General features: G+C 36.9%; 1 long non-coding RNA gene across 2 annotated transcripts in view; it reads left to right on the forward strand.

The window, feature by feature from the left end:
- The first annotated feature begins 274 nt into the window (after positions 1–274).
- LOC129747264 (uncharacterized) overlaps positions 275–19,572 on the forward strand; it is a 76,690-nt gene continuing 57,392 nt past the window's right edge. For both annotated transcript variants that reach the window (XR_008737477.1, XR_008737478.1), the window contains exon 1: positions 275–1,604. This is a non-coding gene — a long non-coding RNA (uncharacterized LOC129747264). The remainder of the gene's footprint in view (positions 1,605–19,572) is intronic.

The raw sequence follows: 19,572 nt of genomic DNA on the forward strand, positions 1-19,572 counted from the left end.
TTATCAATGAAGTTATCAACTTCAAAACAATCAAGAAAATTACTGAAGATTGAAGAAAGTTTTTCACGATAAATGTTACAATCTAAACCAAATGTATACCCCCAAACCACCTCTGATCACTCCAGCCCGACCACCAATTTGTGGGTGGTTGGGTGCTGCTGCTGTCAAAGCACCAGAGAAACAGCAGAATCGCCACTTGTGTGTTGTTACCGTGCTTCAACCATCAGCTGCTGCTCGGGGTGGTCCCGACCCAATCAGTTCTGCGTTGGCCACCATCGGAAGCAGACGTCGTCGTTTGTTTTCCTTGCCGTTTGAAAGCTCCGGGTATATCCTATCGCTAGCTTCTAAAACTCGGTTCGTCGTTTCCCGCCACCTTACTCGCTGATAACAGAAGTCACTCTCGTGGGTGGTCACTCAGCTGGCTCGGTGAGTGTTTCTACGTTGAGTGATAACACAGTGAGTTACAATTCTCAAAGCAGGATATATCGTCCGTGATTTCTGAAGACGACACCCAGTCAAACAACAGACGACGACCAATTGTTCTGGTCCACCCGCCGCGGCTGCCGGAGGATAATCTTTTGGGTTTTGCGTTGAATTCCTCTTGGATTGAAGGGACGCGAGCGTGCTTTTGGTGGGAATCCGGTTTGGTGTCACACCCGGTGGGGGTTCCATTCATGCCTCGTGAGCTACAATATATGAATGTGTGGTCGGCCGCCGTAGGAGGAAAATAAGAAAAATTGCTTCGTCAACAGAATCGAGCGGTGGCGCGCAAAATTACAAAGAATAACCCATTGTATGGCGACCGTGTGAAGTGTTGCTGTGAGTTGAGCTGGAGGAGAAGAAAAGGGGTTCAAAACGTGGCCCAAGATGTATGATGCTTTGTGGCTTATTTGAGCGATCGACAACAGCCTAGCAAGTGGGGGTGGTTTTTTTGGAAGTTTATTTGGTCCTGTCAGTTTTTCTGCGTGACTTCCTCAAGGCGGTTGTCTTAGGGTTGAATGCTTGCGGCAAAATTGCCGAGCTGGTGTATTTCTGAAAGAGAGAAACAGCTAAAAGTGGAAGTCATTAACTTTGTCCTAGTCGTTGTCTTCGTCGTCTTCGGGAGGGTTTTTGAGTAAGTGCTTAACGTTACAATAGTGACAGTTGCAGCAGAGCAAAACTAAGCTGAAGGACGATTTCATACAGAAAAAGGTGTGAAGTGGCCTATGTCAAGCGTTCTTCCTTTTAATGTATGAATGTGGTGGGGGTCATAGAAAAACAGAAGAAGAGGCGCGAATATTTCACTTTCACGCCATCTGAAGCCGCGCTGCCATGCCATCCCATTCATGTAATAAAGTGAAAGAGCCGGAAGAATAAAAGAGCCGTTTTACAGTCGACAAGACGACGATTTATGGCTCCGGAAAACCAAGAGGTTCCTATTATTGTTGCGACATAGTTTGTGCTCTTAGGGATCAAAAAGTGGTACCCTGCTACGGGTAATAGAAAATTTTCACACCGCATTCAGCTGACGCTTTCTTACAATAACGCGCAAGTGATATCGTGCGGCTTAATGGATTAAGACTTCTTCAGCATAGCACTTCAGGCTCCATAAATCACTGTGTGAGGTGAGTAGAATATTTAAGTGCCATACGATTGATACAATATTTGATAAAGAAACCTTACCGATTGTTTCCAAACCTCAACTTAAATATTCACAATTTTGAGAGAGTGTTCACCCGCAAAACTCCCCATCTTCTCGTTTCCTCTTCGCTGTTATGGATTAAATTTGAGTCTAGCAGCAACATTTGTCATCCTTTATCCGAAGCTTGCTCGAGGCTGAGGCGGCTTCTAATTCCAGCTAGAACCGATGACAATGAGGCCGGATCACGTTCAACCGCTTTATCATGCAAATGAATCATGCCCATCGGTGCTGACATCTATGTAAACCCATCTCGCTTCTCCATATTTTCCAAAAGCACGGTTGAATCTCAAATAGCTGGTGCTCCTGGAAGCCGAGAGGATATTTTCCCTTTGGGAACCCAAATTGCTTGTTGAAAATAAAAACGGTAACGATTATTTCTTTATCATCGCAATGGATAGTCAGGAGTTTAAAATTAATTGTTTTAAGGACTTCAAAAGGAAAGGGAGTAAAGAATTGAATTGAAATTCCAGGCATCTAGTACTGTTATGTTCAATCGAATATAAAGAACTTTGGTAGAAGTACATGACGAATTTGGTGATGATGCGGGGGTGGATTTTTTTTGTGTTGTAAAGGTAATTTGATTGATTTTGATAAAATTGACAGTTTGTGCGAGAACCTGTAAGAATCCATGCTAAACACGGGACAGGAGGGTCAATACATTTGTTCTGGAACCGGTCGCTCTGTACTACCCTAAGCTTCAAAACGGCCAAGTAGAAGCATCCATGCTTCTGACTTTAAAGACAACTGTGAACGCCAAAAACATCGGGTATCATCGGCACCGAAGATGATCCTACCCATGGTCGAGCAAAAGTTGGTCCTTGATTCGACCTCTTTTACCGAACAATCATCTTAAAGGGTATCCACGATGAAATTGCCACACACAAAATTGATTCGTAAAATTCGAGTTTTCATCCGATTGCCATCAAATTTTCAGGGATTGAAAAATAACTATTAAAATCCATTACACCATTTTACTCGTATTTTATTTACAGTCCATAAGCAAATGCCTGCACCTTGGTTTTTACCCAGGCCATTCTGCATAACCTGTGAATCAACAATGTTTTGCATGTAAACCAATTCTTTCTTCAGTTCCTCGACTGTCTTCACTACCTTAGGTCGTTGATTAGGATGCTGCTTCATACTCGCTCAGTGCTTCTTGATGGGGCGAGCTGAACTCCGGAGTGTTGGGAGGGTTGAACATTTTCGGCACGAAATTGACCTTATTGTCCGCATACCACTTCAGCACGTCCTTGGAGTAGTGGCATGAGGCAAAATCCGGCCAGAAGATTGTTGGAACGATGTGGGCCTTCAGGAGAGGAAGCAGCCGCTTCTGGAGGCACTTTTTCATGAAGACCTGTTCGTTCATAGTGTCCTGGATCACAAAAGGTGCACTCCGCTTCCCGCACGTGCAGATGGCTTGCCAAACCAGGAATCCGAACTCCGGAACGCTGAACTTATCCTTGGCCGTGAAAAACAGGTTGCCGGGGGTCTGTTTGAAATCGGCCTTCACATATGTTTCGTCGTCCATGATACAGCGTTCAACTTTCGTCAGCATGTTGAGGTATTACTTCCTGGCACGGGTGTTGGCGGACTTGTTCTGCTTCTCGTCACGATTTGGGGGCTTTTGTAACTTGATCGATCGAAGCCCAGCCTTAATTTTGGCCTTTGGACAAAACTTCGGCTTAGTTGCAGCTTCTTAGTCACATTGCGAACGGAGCATTTAGAACATTTTCAAAGTGTGACAATTTCATAGTGGACACCCTTTATCAAACGTATTTATCATCAACCCAATCCTTCCGACGTGGTTCACCGTAGACCGTCCCTCTATGAAGCAGGCCTGATGACGTCCCGCGAATCTGTTTGCTTGTCACGGTAGGCGGCGGAGTAGGATTTGGGAAAGTACTTTGTAGGCGACATCGAGGACGATGATCGCTCGGTAGTTTTCACAGTCAAGACCCCCTTATTGGTCTTGGTCTCTTCCATGTGTACCGTTCAGGTGGTCATCGAAGTGCCTTTATCCCAGCACATTTTGGCTTGCGGCATGAAGCCTTAGCGGGATGCGTTGAGCTTCTGATAGAGCTTCCGTGTTTGAGTGTCTGAGAACGATGCAGCTGGTCCAGCTCCTCGAGCTCCTCCTCCTCCAGGCGGCGCTTTTTATACTGGAAAATTCGGACTCCCTTCCGCCTGTCAGTGAGTTTCCACGATTGGCTCATTGCACTACTCTTTCGTTCTCTCTGGATAGTTTTGGACGCATCTTCACCATCATCAGAAAGTGATCTGACTCGATGTTGGATCCGCCTCGACAGGATCTGACGTCACAGTCACGATTCAAGACTCAACTTGAGGTCAACTTGTCGTTCGCCGCTACTTGTGACTCGAGGCTGACATTCGGCTTCTTGTCACATTTCGAGAAGATGTCGTATCTCCTCTTGTCCTGAAAACCCTCTTTCGCTCCGTCTCTTGATACGATTAGAGATGAAAAGACTCGCCTCTCCTCGTGTCTGGAGATCCACACCTTTCCCACTTAACGTGTTCTCTGTCTCAACTCTTTGAGACTCAATCTGAGGCCCCACCTCTTCTCATAAGACTTGAGGTCAGGGCGCCACATGTTTCCGGCACAAGACCCTCTACTCTGCCTGTCGTGTGTCGAGGGGCCGTTCACATACCACGTAGACAACTTAGGGGGAGGGGGGGAGGGTTTAATAGGATTAGTAAGGGGGGAGGGGGGGTATGGAAATGTCCACGCTTGTCCACGGAGAGGGAGGTAGGGGTTTGAGTCATGTCCACGTGGATATACTTACTTTCAAAATATTTTCTAAAGGTGAATAAATATTAAGATGTTTGAATCAAAATCTTAAAATTCAATGGTTTCCAGTTTAAGTTTAAACAATTAGTAGCTACAAGTGATAAATATGATAATTTAGAAATTTAAAATTTTAAAAATTATTTTCTATCACGGAATTATTATTCAGTTTTTTTCAAAATCAGCCATTTCAATAACAAAAAAAGTGGTGTTTTCTAACTGTCAAATTATAGGTATTTAAAAAAAAACTATTTCAAATCGGTCCATGTGGAAATCCGGGGATGGGGGTAGGGGTTTGCCAAATGTCCACGCTTGTCCACGGAGGGGGAGGAGGGGGTCAAAAATCTCATTTTTCTGTCCAAGTAGTATCTGAACGGCCCTCGATCATATCCGCTAATCGAGGCCAGGAACCTCCTGAAAAGGCAGAACGATCAACACCCGCGCACACACGTTTGGTCGCTCCGTATATCGGGTTCACGACTTCCCGACACGCGTGGCGACCAAGGTTGCCGAAAAAAATTCTGTGTTTTGACGAAAAAAAATTCTGACTTTCTGTGTTTTTACCCAAAAATTCTGTGACGATTTTCTGTGATGCTTTTCCATTAATTTCATTCAAAAGTGATATCAAATTGCGTCATTTTTTACATTAACATTATCAATTTTATTATATTTCTCCAATTCAAAGATAATTATCCAAAATTTTAATTAACATGAAAAATTAATTTTGAAAAAAACGTTCAAAATCTTAAAATTCTGTGAAATCTGTGAATATTCCAAAAATTCTGTGTTCTGTGACACAGATTCTGTGATGAAATTTGGCTCAAAATTCTGTGAAATTATAGATTTTTCTGTGATTTCGGCAACCTTGGTGGCGACCCCTTCCTTTGCTTGCAACTGAGCACTGCACTGGTACCAAGGCACCCAGTCACACTTCGTTTGTGCCACACTCGGTACGCAGGCTGTCGGCGAGATGACTGTACCAAGTGTGACGTGTAGTTCTCTTGGCCATGCCACTGTAGACCACGGGTAGGTGGAACTACGGCCCAGAGCCATCTTCAAGTTTTTTTTACTAGTTGATTACCCAGGTGGTAAATCCCGGATTACGGTTTGTATTCCAAGGCACGGCGAGCCACCGCGTCCCCCCAGTTTGCTGCATTTGGTCCATGGGAAGACTCATGATCAGGCTTGACAAAGGTCATCGTCATTAGTCAAAAAACTGTGACTGTGAAGCCACTTGGTCCGTCAAATTCAATTGACTGTTCCTTATACGCCAGTCACTTCGTTTGCCAGTCACGTATCCCCCGTCGTTTGAAGCTAAAAGAATTTCGTAGTCAAGCATCCACCAATCGCATTCAAACGACCGAAGACAAAAAAGAAACGCATTTATTATTATTGTTGCTCTTGTCCTGTCAGCAAGCCCGTTTTCAATTTTTATTACTATTTATTGTTGCTCTCTGCCAGCAAGTCGTTCAATTAGTTGTATACCTGCCGTCAACAGCCGATTGAAGTGTGAAGAGCTTTGTCAGTCACTCGCAGGAGAAATTTGACCATGTATAAATAGGAGCTTTGCTAGTCGTGTGACGGAGACATGTTTCATTTGACGTGCTTTATCCGTCATGCGAGTAGTGAGGTTCCGTCAATTGAGTACACAGCAAAAAAAAATGTAACGATGGCCGATGTAATTTCTGTGACCGACAGGATTTTCGCTAAAATATTACATCAAAATGATGTACACAACGCGAACAAGTCATGTAGTGTAATATCTCAACCTTCTATGTAATACTGCATCGAGTAGTCAATGTTATTTTCAATTGACGTTTGAAATTTTATCAATATCAAAAACTGAGAAACGGATTGCGGGGCTCAGGAGGATTTGTTCTGCTGGTAAGTACTATCAAATTTCATTAAAATTATTAGCAAAACCACATCTCCGAACTGATTCTCATATTTTTATTGTTTTAGGCTATTTGCCCAAACCACCAATCCCAAACAGATTCGAGGCTTTCAAACATCCGGATATGAAGATAAGTATTTTGTAATGTTCATCCTCTCAGTAATTTTTCAATCAATTTCTAACAGAGACTACCAGTTCTAGCTTGCAAACACGAGAGCTTGGTCATCCAAAGGACGCGGATTGGAATTTTCTGATGTGTGAAACGCTGACCAAGAACACAATTGAATGTCGTCTATTCATTGTTCCATCATCGTGCAAGAGGCCGAAACTCAAGTTATGTTTTGAAAAGGAAGTGGATTATGTCAGAAGTTTTCAGAACTGAGGAAGTTGCAAAGTAGACGAAAAGAATTCGTGTTCTGGACGTGTCCTCCCTTTCAAAAGGTTAATCCATCGCTCCAAAAAAACCATTTTTCCAGACAGCCCAAGAAGAACCATCCTATTTTTAGATTTAGATTTAGATTTAGGTAATGACAAATATTCAATTAATAAAATTATTGATGAGTGTAAGTACCTAATTCTGATTTACTTTTCCTATCCCTGAACTCCTAGAAACAAACCAAAGTCTGAACTCTGAGACTAATATTTGAATATTGACAAATTATCCTGAATCAATAAAAAATTATCCAAAAAAAGTTATGCTAAATCTAAACGATTCGTATCGAAAGCCTTCTATTTTTTGTATGCTCGAATCCGTCTACTACGTTACAATCATTTCGTGTAATTTTGTACATCCTATGTGTGCAAAAGCTTGAACATCAAAATGATGTAATATTAGGTACCATTTGCGACTCAAGTTATGTGCACGTTTTCGATGTAATATCACAATACTTTTTTTGCTGTGTACGCTGCCGGTCGATTGATGGAACAAAACTAGTCGGGTCAAGCGTGACGGGCGAAATTTACCTACCGTTTACATGATATACTCCGTGTATTTATACCTCCTACTCCCTAGAATCCACCTGGGGCCACAGATCTAGTTCCTACCTGGGACTGTTTGACACACTATGGTTTAATAGTGGTAGATTTATTAACACTAGTGCGCTCCAAGGCAATGCTCATAGACGAGACCACTGTCAGCAAAACCTCTCATCTACGGTAAAAATAAAACATGGTAGCCTACTCCCATGAGTAAACAAATCGTTTGATTGTAAACAAGTGATGTTATTCCTATCTTCGAACAGCGTGCAAGTCAAAAAGCTTTGGGCGCTTAAGATAATCCCAGGAAAAAAAGTAAGATAATGCAGCAGACACCGAGGCCAACTAGATGGATAGCAATGACGTCATCACCGGGAATATATCACCTTGTGTCATGGCCGTAGGAACGGTTGGGTTTTGGGGGTTATACACCCCACCCCCCTCAAGAAGGTTAAAAAAATGCCAAGTGATTTTTTTCAATTTGACATTTCTAATTAAATTTTGATGAACAACTAAAATTAATCAAGAGTAACAATGCGGGCTTGTGATATAGCTCAGTTGGCAAGTCTGTTGTCTTCTGAGCCGATGTCCGCTAGTTCGAGCCCAAGAGCAAACATCGCAGCACAGTTGTACCGGATAAGTTTTTCAATAACGATCCGCCAACTGCACCGTTGATAAAGTCGCGAATGCCATAAAGATGGTAAAGCGACTATAATCGAAACAAAAAAAAAAAAAGAGTAACAATAGTGTAACAATCTCAACTCCAAAACCTCGAAATCTCATTCCAGCACCACAATTCTACAATAGTTTCTTTAAAACATTTCTCACTTGTTGATTTTAGTTGAGTCCCAAATATTGAATCCCAATAAAGTTAGACTAAGCTTACCAGATTGTTCGGATTTTAACCAGATTTTCTCACTCCATTTGCAAAATCAAACGAAAAATTCAGTTGAGTCCTTTGGATTATGTATCCTGCGCCCAATTTTTTTTTTAATTTGCAAAAATAAACATCGTATCGGTAAACATTGTATCGGCGGATGTGTTTGGATAAAATAAAAACAGTTTTTCACGTGATTTTCATCTTGATTTGAATGGAATAATTCCACAATTTGTCTGCATATTGGCTGGATTTCAAAGATATAATTTCAAACAATATGCTCTTATTTCGCATGTTTTAAGATAAAATTTGCTGGATTGTCCCAGTCCGGAAACTTTGCGGAAAAATATCTAGTAAGTATCTAGTTTATTGTTCTTATAATGCAAAATAACTTTAACCTGAATAATTTGTACATAGCACAATTACTTTTTTTTTCACTTGTGCATTATGCATGCATTTAGCAAAAATGGTTCAGAAAAAAAAATTGCCATCAAATGAGCCGGTTCTTCTTATGGCCCTGCCTTATGTTATTGTATGTGTAGTCGAAAGAACAGCTCGTGTGTGATAAAATCTTGCGCATTCATCACAAGAACAAGGATCTCTCGCATCGTTCCATCGCTAAAACGTTGGGAATCGCGAATTCCACGGTGTCGCGTGTGATTGAGCGGTTCGAGGAAATATTGGCCACCGATCGTAAGCCCAGAAGTGAAGGAAAAATTTTCCATTCAACACCCAAAATCCCAACCGTCTAGTTGGGGCCTTCAACCGAAACCCGAAGGCCTTCGTTCGGGATGTGGCTAAGAAGCTGCACCTAAGCCGAAATTTTGTCCAGAAGACCAAAACTAAGGCTAAAGTAGAACAAGTCCGCCAAAATTCGTGCCATGAAGTTGTACCTCAACATGCTGACGAAAGTTGAATGCTGCATCATGGACGTCGAAACATATGTGAAGGCCGATTTCAAACAGAACCCCGGCAACTTGTTTTTCACGGCCAAAGATAAGTTCAGCTTTTCGGAGCATGTCCGCACTCAGAAGATGTCCAAATTTGCGAATAAATTCCTGGTTAGGCAAGCCATCTGTACGTACGGGAACCGGAGTGCACCTTTCGTGACCCAGGACACGATGAACGGACAGGTGTACATGAAAAAGTTCCTTCAGAAGCGGCCGCTTCCTCTCCTGAAGGCTCACATCGTCCCACCAATCTTATGGCCAGATTTGGCCTCATACCACTACTCCAAGGACGTGCTGAAGTGGTATGCGGACAATAAGATCAATTTCGTGCCGAAAATGTTCAACCCTCCCAACACTCCGGAGCTCCGACCCATAGAGAAGTACTGGGCGATTATGAAGCAGCACCTTCTTAAACGACCTAAGGTAGTGAAGACAGTCGAGGAAATGAGAAATGTATGCGTTTACATGCAAAAAACGGTTGATTCATAGGTTGTGCAGAATCTTATCGCCGGGGTAAAGGCCAAGGTGCGGGCGTATGGACTGTAAATAAAATACGAGTTAAATGGTAAAATTAAGTTTAATAGTTGTGAAAAATTTGATGTCAATCGGATGAAAACTCGAATTTTGCGAATAAATTTTATGTGTAGCAATTTCATCGTGGACACAGATTCCTACATAAACCTCTCCTCTTCGCGATTCGAGGTCTGATCTCTCCTCTTACGATTCAAGATCCGACCCCTCTTCGCATCGCTTCGAGTTTGGCGTACACCTCCCCTCAGCACGATTCAAGGCCCGATCTCTTCCTTAGCGACTCGAGATCTGATCTCTCCATGTAATAACTCGAGGTAACCACTCATGTATACCCCTCCTCTTGTTGATACTTGTTGACTCTTGTTGACCACATAAACCTCTCCTCTTGAAGATTCGAGGCCTGACCTTTCTTTTAACTACTCGAAGCCTCCTGGAGGATAATTGGGTGCAAATATTATCTGCTTCATAATTTAAGGCTTTCTCAACCTACAGTGGTTTACTGATAAAGAAGGAGAAGGGCTTCCTTTTCGGAACCAATTTAGGCATAAGACGGTAATTTGTTTCGAAAAATGTTTTTATGATTATTCGAGACCTCTCCCTCTTTCCAAAGCAGAGTGGGTAAATAGCAAGGGTGCCTGCTTCCGTATCATTAAAACCTCGAGAAATTAGCCGCCGACCGTGGCCTAGAGGATTGCGTTCAAGTCTTCTAAGCCAGAGGTCATGAGATCAAGTCTTGGTCACGGCAAACAAAGTACTCTTTCTTTGGGTTGGTGGTGTTAGCATAACTAAAATGCTAGCCATTATATCCTTGAAAGATGTACGCTTAGTCTTAAGTAGAATTTAGATCTCTTCAAAGAAACATGAAGTTTCACTGAGATCCTATATGTGTGTGTTCGTTTAAAAAAAAAAAATGATCAAGCGAAAGGAATCATATATGACATGATCAGAGGGTATAAGAAGAGTACCTCCATACGAAAAATGGTTCTGTCTTGATTTGGAACAGTTTCTTATACTGTTAGTTTTAACTATAATTTTTGATTGTATCTCGCTAACAATAAATTGTTAAAAATACTACCACGTTGACGTAATCGACTCACCTTCTGTCAACTCCTAAGTTGCACCAAAATTTGTGAGACTGTTTAATCAGAAATAAGAATGATATTTTTAGCAAATCTATAAATGACAGCTCGAGACTGATCAATACGAATTGTGTCTTCTGTCGTGATTTGGTGATTTCTACACTTCCCTCAAAACCTAACAATAGTGTTGGAATGCCATGGATGACCTTATCAAGAGAATTGAGAGGTTGAGTGACAACGTCCTAAGCTTTCAAGAATTTTCACGCAAGTATCTGAGCCGTGTGAATCCGGGCGGAATTCCTCAATATTCGCTAATATTCATATTATTCGATTGAAATTTCCAAGAAAAACAGTTGAAATGTTGTTTTTTTTTATCGAAACACATCAATCAATCATTTTAAAAACTTCCAAAAAAACATTCATTTAAATACAATTCAAAATACATGCTCATTTTTTTAAATTTAATTTGCATTTCAGTCAAAAGAAAGCAAAAACAAAATTTATAATGTGCTCGATGTTTCGACATTTGGTGTTGGTTTTTATTCAAGGCAAAGCTAAATTATTTAAAAATAAAATTAAAACAATATTGGAAATTATACAAATTCTTGATTTATTTTGCAAAAAAAAAATTTGGAAAAAATCGCAACAAGGGAGAAAAAAAACTGTAATAGAATTGTGGACTTGGGATAAGATCTCTAGGTTATGGCTTTAGTCCTGAGTTGAAATTAATACTCTAGAATTATTTTTCCGTTTATAAAAATTTGATAAGTAATTTGAAATTTTGAGTTTAGAGAAGAACATAGCTCTTAACATTTTTTACTTTTCATATTTTTTAAAACTATATTTTTTATTCAGGCACTCCGAATTCAACGATTGCTGGTGTGCCTAACCACAAAAAGTTCCACATTGCTAATCGTTGCTACTCCGTGATTGATCAAGGCCATCAGCTTTGCGTAAAGGCCAATAAATAGATACTTGGGTAAAGCAATATATTTTCAGTGCACTAAACTCATGCTTACCCTTTGCAAATAATCAATAACGGCGCCGGCCACGTCCTAGAAGACAAGGTTGGTTAAGGGAAAAAAAATTAGTGAGATTCTCTTTTTACTCAACCCCTTATCTCTGCATATTACAAATAAAATTGTTTCGATTATAGTCATTTTTACATCTTCATGTCATTCGAGACTTATATCAACGATGCAGTGGGGGATAGATGTACTTATCCCTTACAATTATGTTCAATATTTACTCTTGGGTTCAACTCATGAACATCGGCTCAGAAAGAAACTACTTAGCCGCGAGAGCTTTATTACAAGCCGGAAAAAAAAGTTTTCTTCAAAGAAGAGATGGCCGGCGCCGTTTTTGATCAGTCGAAAAGAGAAAAAGGACCATGTGTGGGGTGTTGAGAATGGCTTGTAAATCCCAAGCATCATTGATTTTAATTATGTTTACTACTGTTTACTGTCTGTTTTACTAACCTTACCAAATAAACTGTGAGCCTGTGAGCCTAAGATAACTTTCATATAAATTCTATTTTTCTGCAGGAAAGCCCTTTCTTAAGTTTGAATAATACATTCAATACTAAATTGAAACGTCCATCGTCAAGATTCCGTCAAGATGCGTCTGTCGCTTCCATTCGAATGTAAAAAAAACAACGACGTGATATCTCATTTAATCACAGTCTTGTATAGCTGAGTGCCCACAGAAAAACAGCAGATTGTGTCATCTTTTTTCCACCGGAGAATGATTTATAATATTGCTCCACGCGAGTGGCATTCCACTGGTTAAACATTTTCCCGGCCGGATGAGAGTGAAAGCAAAAATGCCCCCTTCCTTTTTCACCGAAAAAAAAAGAAATGCGAATAAACAAAACCGCCATCAGCCGAAAGTTTGGCTGAGTGGCTGGCTGGTTTGGTGATTGTTTTTCCGCTGTTTTTCTCGTTCAGGCCCAACTTGTCATTGAGCCGGATGGGATCATTTTCTCACGCAGCAATGGAACGCACACACACTGAACCTGTCGCAATTAATCATCCGTAAAGCCAAACCAAAACCGGATCCTTATCAGTGTGGCCATTTTTTTCCGCGCCAGTTTTCTTGCTGCTTTGTGTAGGAGTTTTGTTTCCAGTGAATGGGAATGGATGGTGGAAAATGGTAATTTGAGTGAGATGTGCTGCGAGTCGCTCTTCCATTCATTGTTTATTTTTTCTCTTTTTCCGACCACCCTCATTCATCCTTTGACTCCGGTCCGGTGCAGAGAGGAAAACCAGTTAGCTTATCTGGTAAGATTGGCGAAAATGCTGTTTACTTATTGTTTTCCGGGGCTAGGTTCCACCATTCAAGCGGCAAAAATGTCAAACACTATGTCTGCAAGTTCAGCAAGAACCAAAACTAGATACGAGAGACAGATAGACTGATTTCGTTAATTAAAAAATGTTATTTCAAAATTATATCAGTCGATTTCTATGATATTCTCATCCAATTACCATGAAAATTATGTCAAAACCGCATTAAAATGGTCTACCGCGAACGAAAATTATCGACTCATTCTCCAAAAATCTAAAATTAATCAAAATGAAATTTGTTGTTATCAATTAAGAACATTAATTAAAATCTACTTAATTAAATACTTTTAAACTGGAAAAAACGGCAAAAATGGCAAAAATTACAAAAACAGCAAAAATGGCAAAAATTACAAAAATGCCAAAAATGACAAAAATGACAAAAATGACAAAAATGACAAAAATGACAAAAATGACAAAAATGACAAAAATGACAAAAAATGACAAAAATGACAAAAATGACAAAAATGACAAAAATGCCAAAAATGACAAAAATAACAAAAATGACAAAAATGACAAAAATGACAAAAATGACAAAAATGACAAAAATGACAAAAATGACAAAAATGACAAAAATGACAAAAATGACAAAAATGACAAAAATGACAAAAATGACAAAAATGACAAAAATGACAAAAATGACAAAAATGACAAAAATGACAAAAATGACAAAAATGACAAAAATGACAAAAATGACAAAAATGACAAAAATGACAAAAATGACAAAAATGACAAAAATGACAAAAATGACAAAAATGACAAAAATGACAAAAATGACAAAAATGACAAAAATGACAAAAATGACAAAAATGACAAAAATGACAAAAATGACAAAAATGACAAAAATGACAAAAATGACAAAAATGACAAAAATGACAAAAATGACAAAAATGACAAAAATGACAAAAATGACAAAAATGACAAAAATGACAAAAATGACAAAAATGACAAAAATGACAAAAATGACAAAAATGACAAAAATGACAAAAATGACAAAAATGACAAAAATGACAAAAATGACAAAAATGACAAAAATGACAAAAATGACAAAAATGACAAAAATGACAAAAATGACAAAAATGACAAAAATGACTAAAATGACTAAAATGACTAAAATGACAAAAATGACAAAAATGACAAAAATGACAAAAATGACAAAAATGACAAAAATGACAAAAATGACAAAAATGACAAAAATGACAAAAATGACAAAAATGACAAAAATGACAAAAATGACAAAAATGACAAAAATGACAAAAATGACAAAAATGACAAAAATGACAAAAATGACAAAAATGACAAAAATGACAAAAATGACAAAAATGACAAAAATGACAAAAATGACAAAAATGACAAAAATGACAAAAATGACAAAAATGACACAAAAGACAAAAATGACAAAAATGACAAAAATGACAAAAATGACAAAAATGACAAAAATGACAAAAATGACAAAAATGACAAAAATGACAAAAATGACAAAAATGACAAAAATGACAAAAATGACAAAAATGACAAAAATGACAAAAATGACAAAAATGACAAAAATGACAAAAATGACAAAAATGATAAAATTGACAAAAATGACAAAAATGACAAAAATGAAAAAAATTACAAAAATGACAAAAATGACACAAAAGACAAAAATGACAAAAATGACAAAAATGACAAAAATGACAAAAATGACAAAAATGACAAAAATGACAAAAATGACAAAAATGACAAAAATGACAAAAATGACAAAAATGACAAAAATGACAAAAATGACAAAAATGACAAAAATGACAAAAATGACAAAAATGACAAAAATGACAAAAATGACAAAAATGACAAAAATGACAAAAATGACAAAAATGACAAAAATGACAAAAATGACAAAAATGACAAAAATGACAAAAATGACAAAAATGACAAAAATGACAAAAATGACAAAAATGACAAAAATGACAAAAATGACAAAAATGACAAAAATGACAAAAATGACAAAAATGACAAAAATGACAAAAATGACAAAAATGACAAAAATGACAAAAATGACAAAAATGACAAAAATGACAAAAATGACAAAAATGACAAAAATGACAAAAATGACAAAAATGACAAAAATGACAAAAATGACAAAAATGACAAAAATGACAAAAATGACAAAAATGACAAAAAATGACAAAAAATGACAAAAAATGACAAAAATGACAAAAATGACAAAAATGACAATAAATGACAAAAATGACAAAAATGACAAAAATGACAAAAATGACAAAAATGACAAAAATGACAAAAATGACAAAAATGACAAAAATGACAAAAATGACAAAAATGACAAAAATGACAAAAATGACAAAAATGACAAAAATGACAAAAATGACAAAAATGACAAAAATGACAGAAATGACAAAAAAGCCAAAAATGACAAAAATGACAAAAATGACAAAAATGACAAAAATGACAAAAATGACAAAAATGACAAAAATGACAAAAATGACAAAAATGACAAAAATGACAAAAATGACAAAAATGACAAAAATGACAAAAATGACAAAAATGACAAAAATGACAAAAATGACAAAAATGACAAAAATGACAAAAATGACAAAAATGACAAAAATGACAAAAATGACAAAAATGACAAAAATGACAAAAATGACAAAAATGACAAAAATGACAAAAATGACAAAAATGACAAAAATGACAAAAATGACAAAAATGACAAAAATGACAAAAATGACAAAAATGACAAAAATGACAAAAATGACAAAAATGACAAAAATGACAAAAATGACAAAAATGACAAAAATGACAAAAATGACAAAAATGACAAAAATGACAAAAATGACAAAAATGACAAAAATGACAAAAATGACAAAAATGACAAAAATGACAAAAATGACAAAAATGACAAAAATGACAAAAATGACAAAAATGACAAAAATGACAAAAATGACAAAAATGACAAAAATGACAAAAATGACAAAAATGACAAAAATGACAAAAATGACAAAAATGACAAAAATGACAAAAATGACAAAAATGACAAAAATGACAAAAATGACAAAAATGACAAAAATGACAAAAATGACAAAAATGACAAAAATGACAAAAATGACAAAAATGACAAAAATGACAAAAATGACAAAAATGACAAAAATGACAAAAATGACAAAAATGACAAAAATGACAAAAATGACAAAAATGACAAAAATGACAAAAATGACAAAAATGACAAAAATGACAAAAATGACAAAAATGACAAAAATGACAAAAATGACAAAAATGACAAAAATGACAAAAATGACAAAAATGACAAAAATGACAAAAATGACAAAAATGACAAAAATGACAAAAATGACAAAAATGACAAAAATGACAAAAATGACAAAAATGACAAAAATGACAAAAATGACAAAAATGACAAAAATGACAAAAATGACAAAAATGACAAAAATGACAAAAATGACAAAAATGACAAAAATGACAAAAATGACAAAAATGACAAAAATGACAAAAATGACAAAAATGACAAAAATGACAAAAATGACAAAAATGACAAAAATGACAAAAATGACAAAAATGACAAAAATGACAAAAATGACAAAAATGACAAAAATGACAAAAATGACAAAAATGACAAAAATGACAAAAATGACAAAAATGACAAAAATGACAAAAATGACAAAAATGACATAAATGACAAAAATGACAAAAATGACAAAAATGACAAAAATGACAAAAATGACAAAAATGACAAAAATGACAAAAATGACAAAAATGACAAAAATGACAAAAATGACAAAAATGACAAAATTAACAAAAATGACAAAAATGACAAAAATGACAAAATTAACAAAAATGACAAAAATGACAAAAATGACAAAAATGACAAAAATGACAAAAATTTCCAAATTAAAATTATGACAAAAATACAATCAAACTTGGGAAAGTTAGTTTTAGTGGCACAAACCATTTCATTGAATCTTGCTTTAAATCAACGACCTGAAATCACTGCTTAACCCAAAGGGAAATTTGATCCTTCGATGAAATTGCAAATCCTTCCACAAAATTTGAACCATATCTTCGTCATTCATCTACTATTTTCAAGAGCTTATCGGGTTCAAAATCCTATCCCTAAAGTCGTCCTTCATTGAAGGTTTTCTATACTTTCAAATTTATCCTTCAATCTTTCGCTGACACCAGAGAAGGATGTCGATTCCAAAGACCCGTGAAAAAAAATCTGCATCCTTCTGAGGAAAGAAAAACTTTTGTCCGATACCATCGCATCGATTCGGTCACTTTCGATGGGGACCGAAAAAATGAGGAAAAGATTGTGTGAAGTGATTCGGTTCCGATGGTGATGAAGAGCCCCGATAAAAAATGCAGAATGGCAACCATCAATTTGGGAGCTTATTGTTCCGGTTTTGAGTTCATATCCCACAAAAAAAAAACTCAGAAAAAGCTAACGCTAACGAAGGATTCAAATTCGGTACAGAGAGGCCCAGATTCCCAAAGACACTTTCCAATCAACAACAAATAACACTCCCGTCACCCGTCGTTGTGCTTTGTTGTGGGCGATAACAAACGGGAAAAGTATGATATCAATTTGCTTTTCGGCTGTTGACAAATGCGAGAAAATAAATCTGTTTTTGTTTTGGTATCACTGCAGGATTCGGAAAAGGCTGAAACAAGAATTTAAAGGAGGGCTTTTTCGGTGAACCGAATAATGATCGCCGTGAGGTTTTTTATTCAACATTTTTCATGATCACTGAACTTCCGGGGGGCTTGTGATATAGCTCAGTTGGCAAGTCTGTTGTCTCCTGAGCCGATGTCCGTGAGTTCGAGCCCAAGAGCAAACATCGAACACAGTTGTACCGGATAAGTTTTTCAATAACGATCCGCCAACTGCAACGTTGATAAAGTCGTGAATGCCATAAAGATGGTAAAAGATGATAAAGATGGGACTATAATCGAAACAAGAAAAGAATCACTGAACTTCCCAGATAAAAATTGTTTACATTTACCGTGATGGACTGTTTTGTTATGTAACTTGTTAGTATATCTTTAATGCTTGAGATTTTTTCTTTACATGGCGACCGTAAAAAACTGGAACAAGTTCAGAACGTCCCAGAACATAATTGTTTACATTCTCTTTGAGAGACTGCTTTATAAATTATTCAATGTTACTGTTAAGATATGTTTGGTTTATTTTTGTCTTTTCATGGCGACCGTCATAAAAGGAAAAAGAAAAGTGCTATCCAACAAAAAATCATTAGGGCTAGTGATTGCAAGAGTCAGCCGAAGAATCATAAATACCCACTGGATTCAATTCGTAAAGTTTCTGTGTACATCGCACTGCAGTAGAGTGAACCTCATCGTTAGTTCAGTAACAAATGTTATCCATGGTCATTTAATTAACACCGATATCCTCGAAACCGATGTGCTACCGAGCAAGTATGCACTTGATTTATCGCCGCACACTCAGTTACCGACGCTAACTAATTGTGCTTTTCGCCATTCAATTCGAACGTCGATAGGGGAGGTGTTCAATTATCTATCTTATTAGATATAAGATTTTCCAACTATTTGGCATGTCCAACAAAAGGACTGATACCCTGTCGATAGAAGCGGAAAATGGGGACTGCCAGTCGTTTCGAAGTTACAGTTTTCTGCTTTACAATCGAAGAAATCCTTGCCACTCTTGGTCGGTCATTCAAGACCTAAAGAGAGAGAAAAAAAATAGTTTCGTTCGTTTTCTTTTTATTTTCCGGGAACCACCCAAAATGAATGGTTTGCTGTTATCTGCCAAATCTAATTCATCGCACTTCTGTCGTCGGTCGAACAGGTAATGACTTGAAGCTTCGGTAAACATTTTGGGTCTGAATTTGGTGCTGAATTGAAAATCAAAAAAGTTGATAATTGAATTCAGGAGTTCGATGAGGTTTTTTTTTTTATTTTGTACGATTTGTTTATAAGAAGTTCTGCTTTGAAAACTCTATACAAACTCAGTAAATTTGGAATGTGTTGATGCGGCGGAACAACTACAAGAACGTATGACTGACGAAAACATTTGACATAATTTTTCAAAACGGTCGTCAACTCGCTAATCAGAACGAGGCGTGTCTTTTTGTTTTTGAGGATACAAAGTTGAATCGATCTAAAAAAGTTCGGAAATCATTGGCTTCTATACCTTTGGTAAATGCATAAAATAATAAATTTGATGGAATATTTTCCTCAAAAAGTAGTTCAATTAAAAAAAAAACTGTTTTTTATTTTTTTTTAAATTTATGGTATTAACCCACCCTGATTGTCAAATACATTTAAATATATTCAACTAACGACTCTAAACACTAAATGAATAAATAGAAAATGTGCCATTCTTTGTGTCTTTTTGTGTTACTTTTGTAGTATTTTTGTGTTATTTTTGTGACGTTTAAGCATCAATTTTGAGTCAT

Source organism: Uranotaenia lowii, chromosome 2 (genome assembly GCF_029784155.1).
Source record: "Uranotaenia lowii strain MFRU-FL chromosome 2, ASM2978415v1, whole genome shotgun sequence".
NCBI classification, from domain to species: Eukaryota; Metazoa; Arthropoda; class Insecta; order Diptera; family Culicidae; genus Uranotaenia; species Uranotaenia lowii.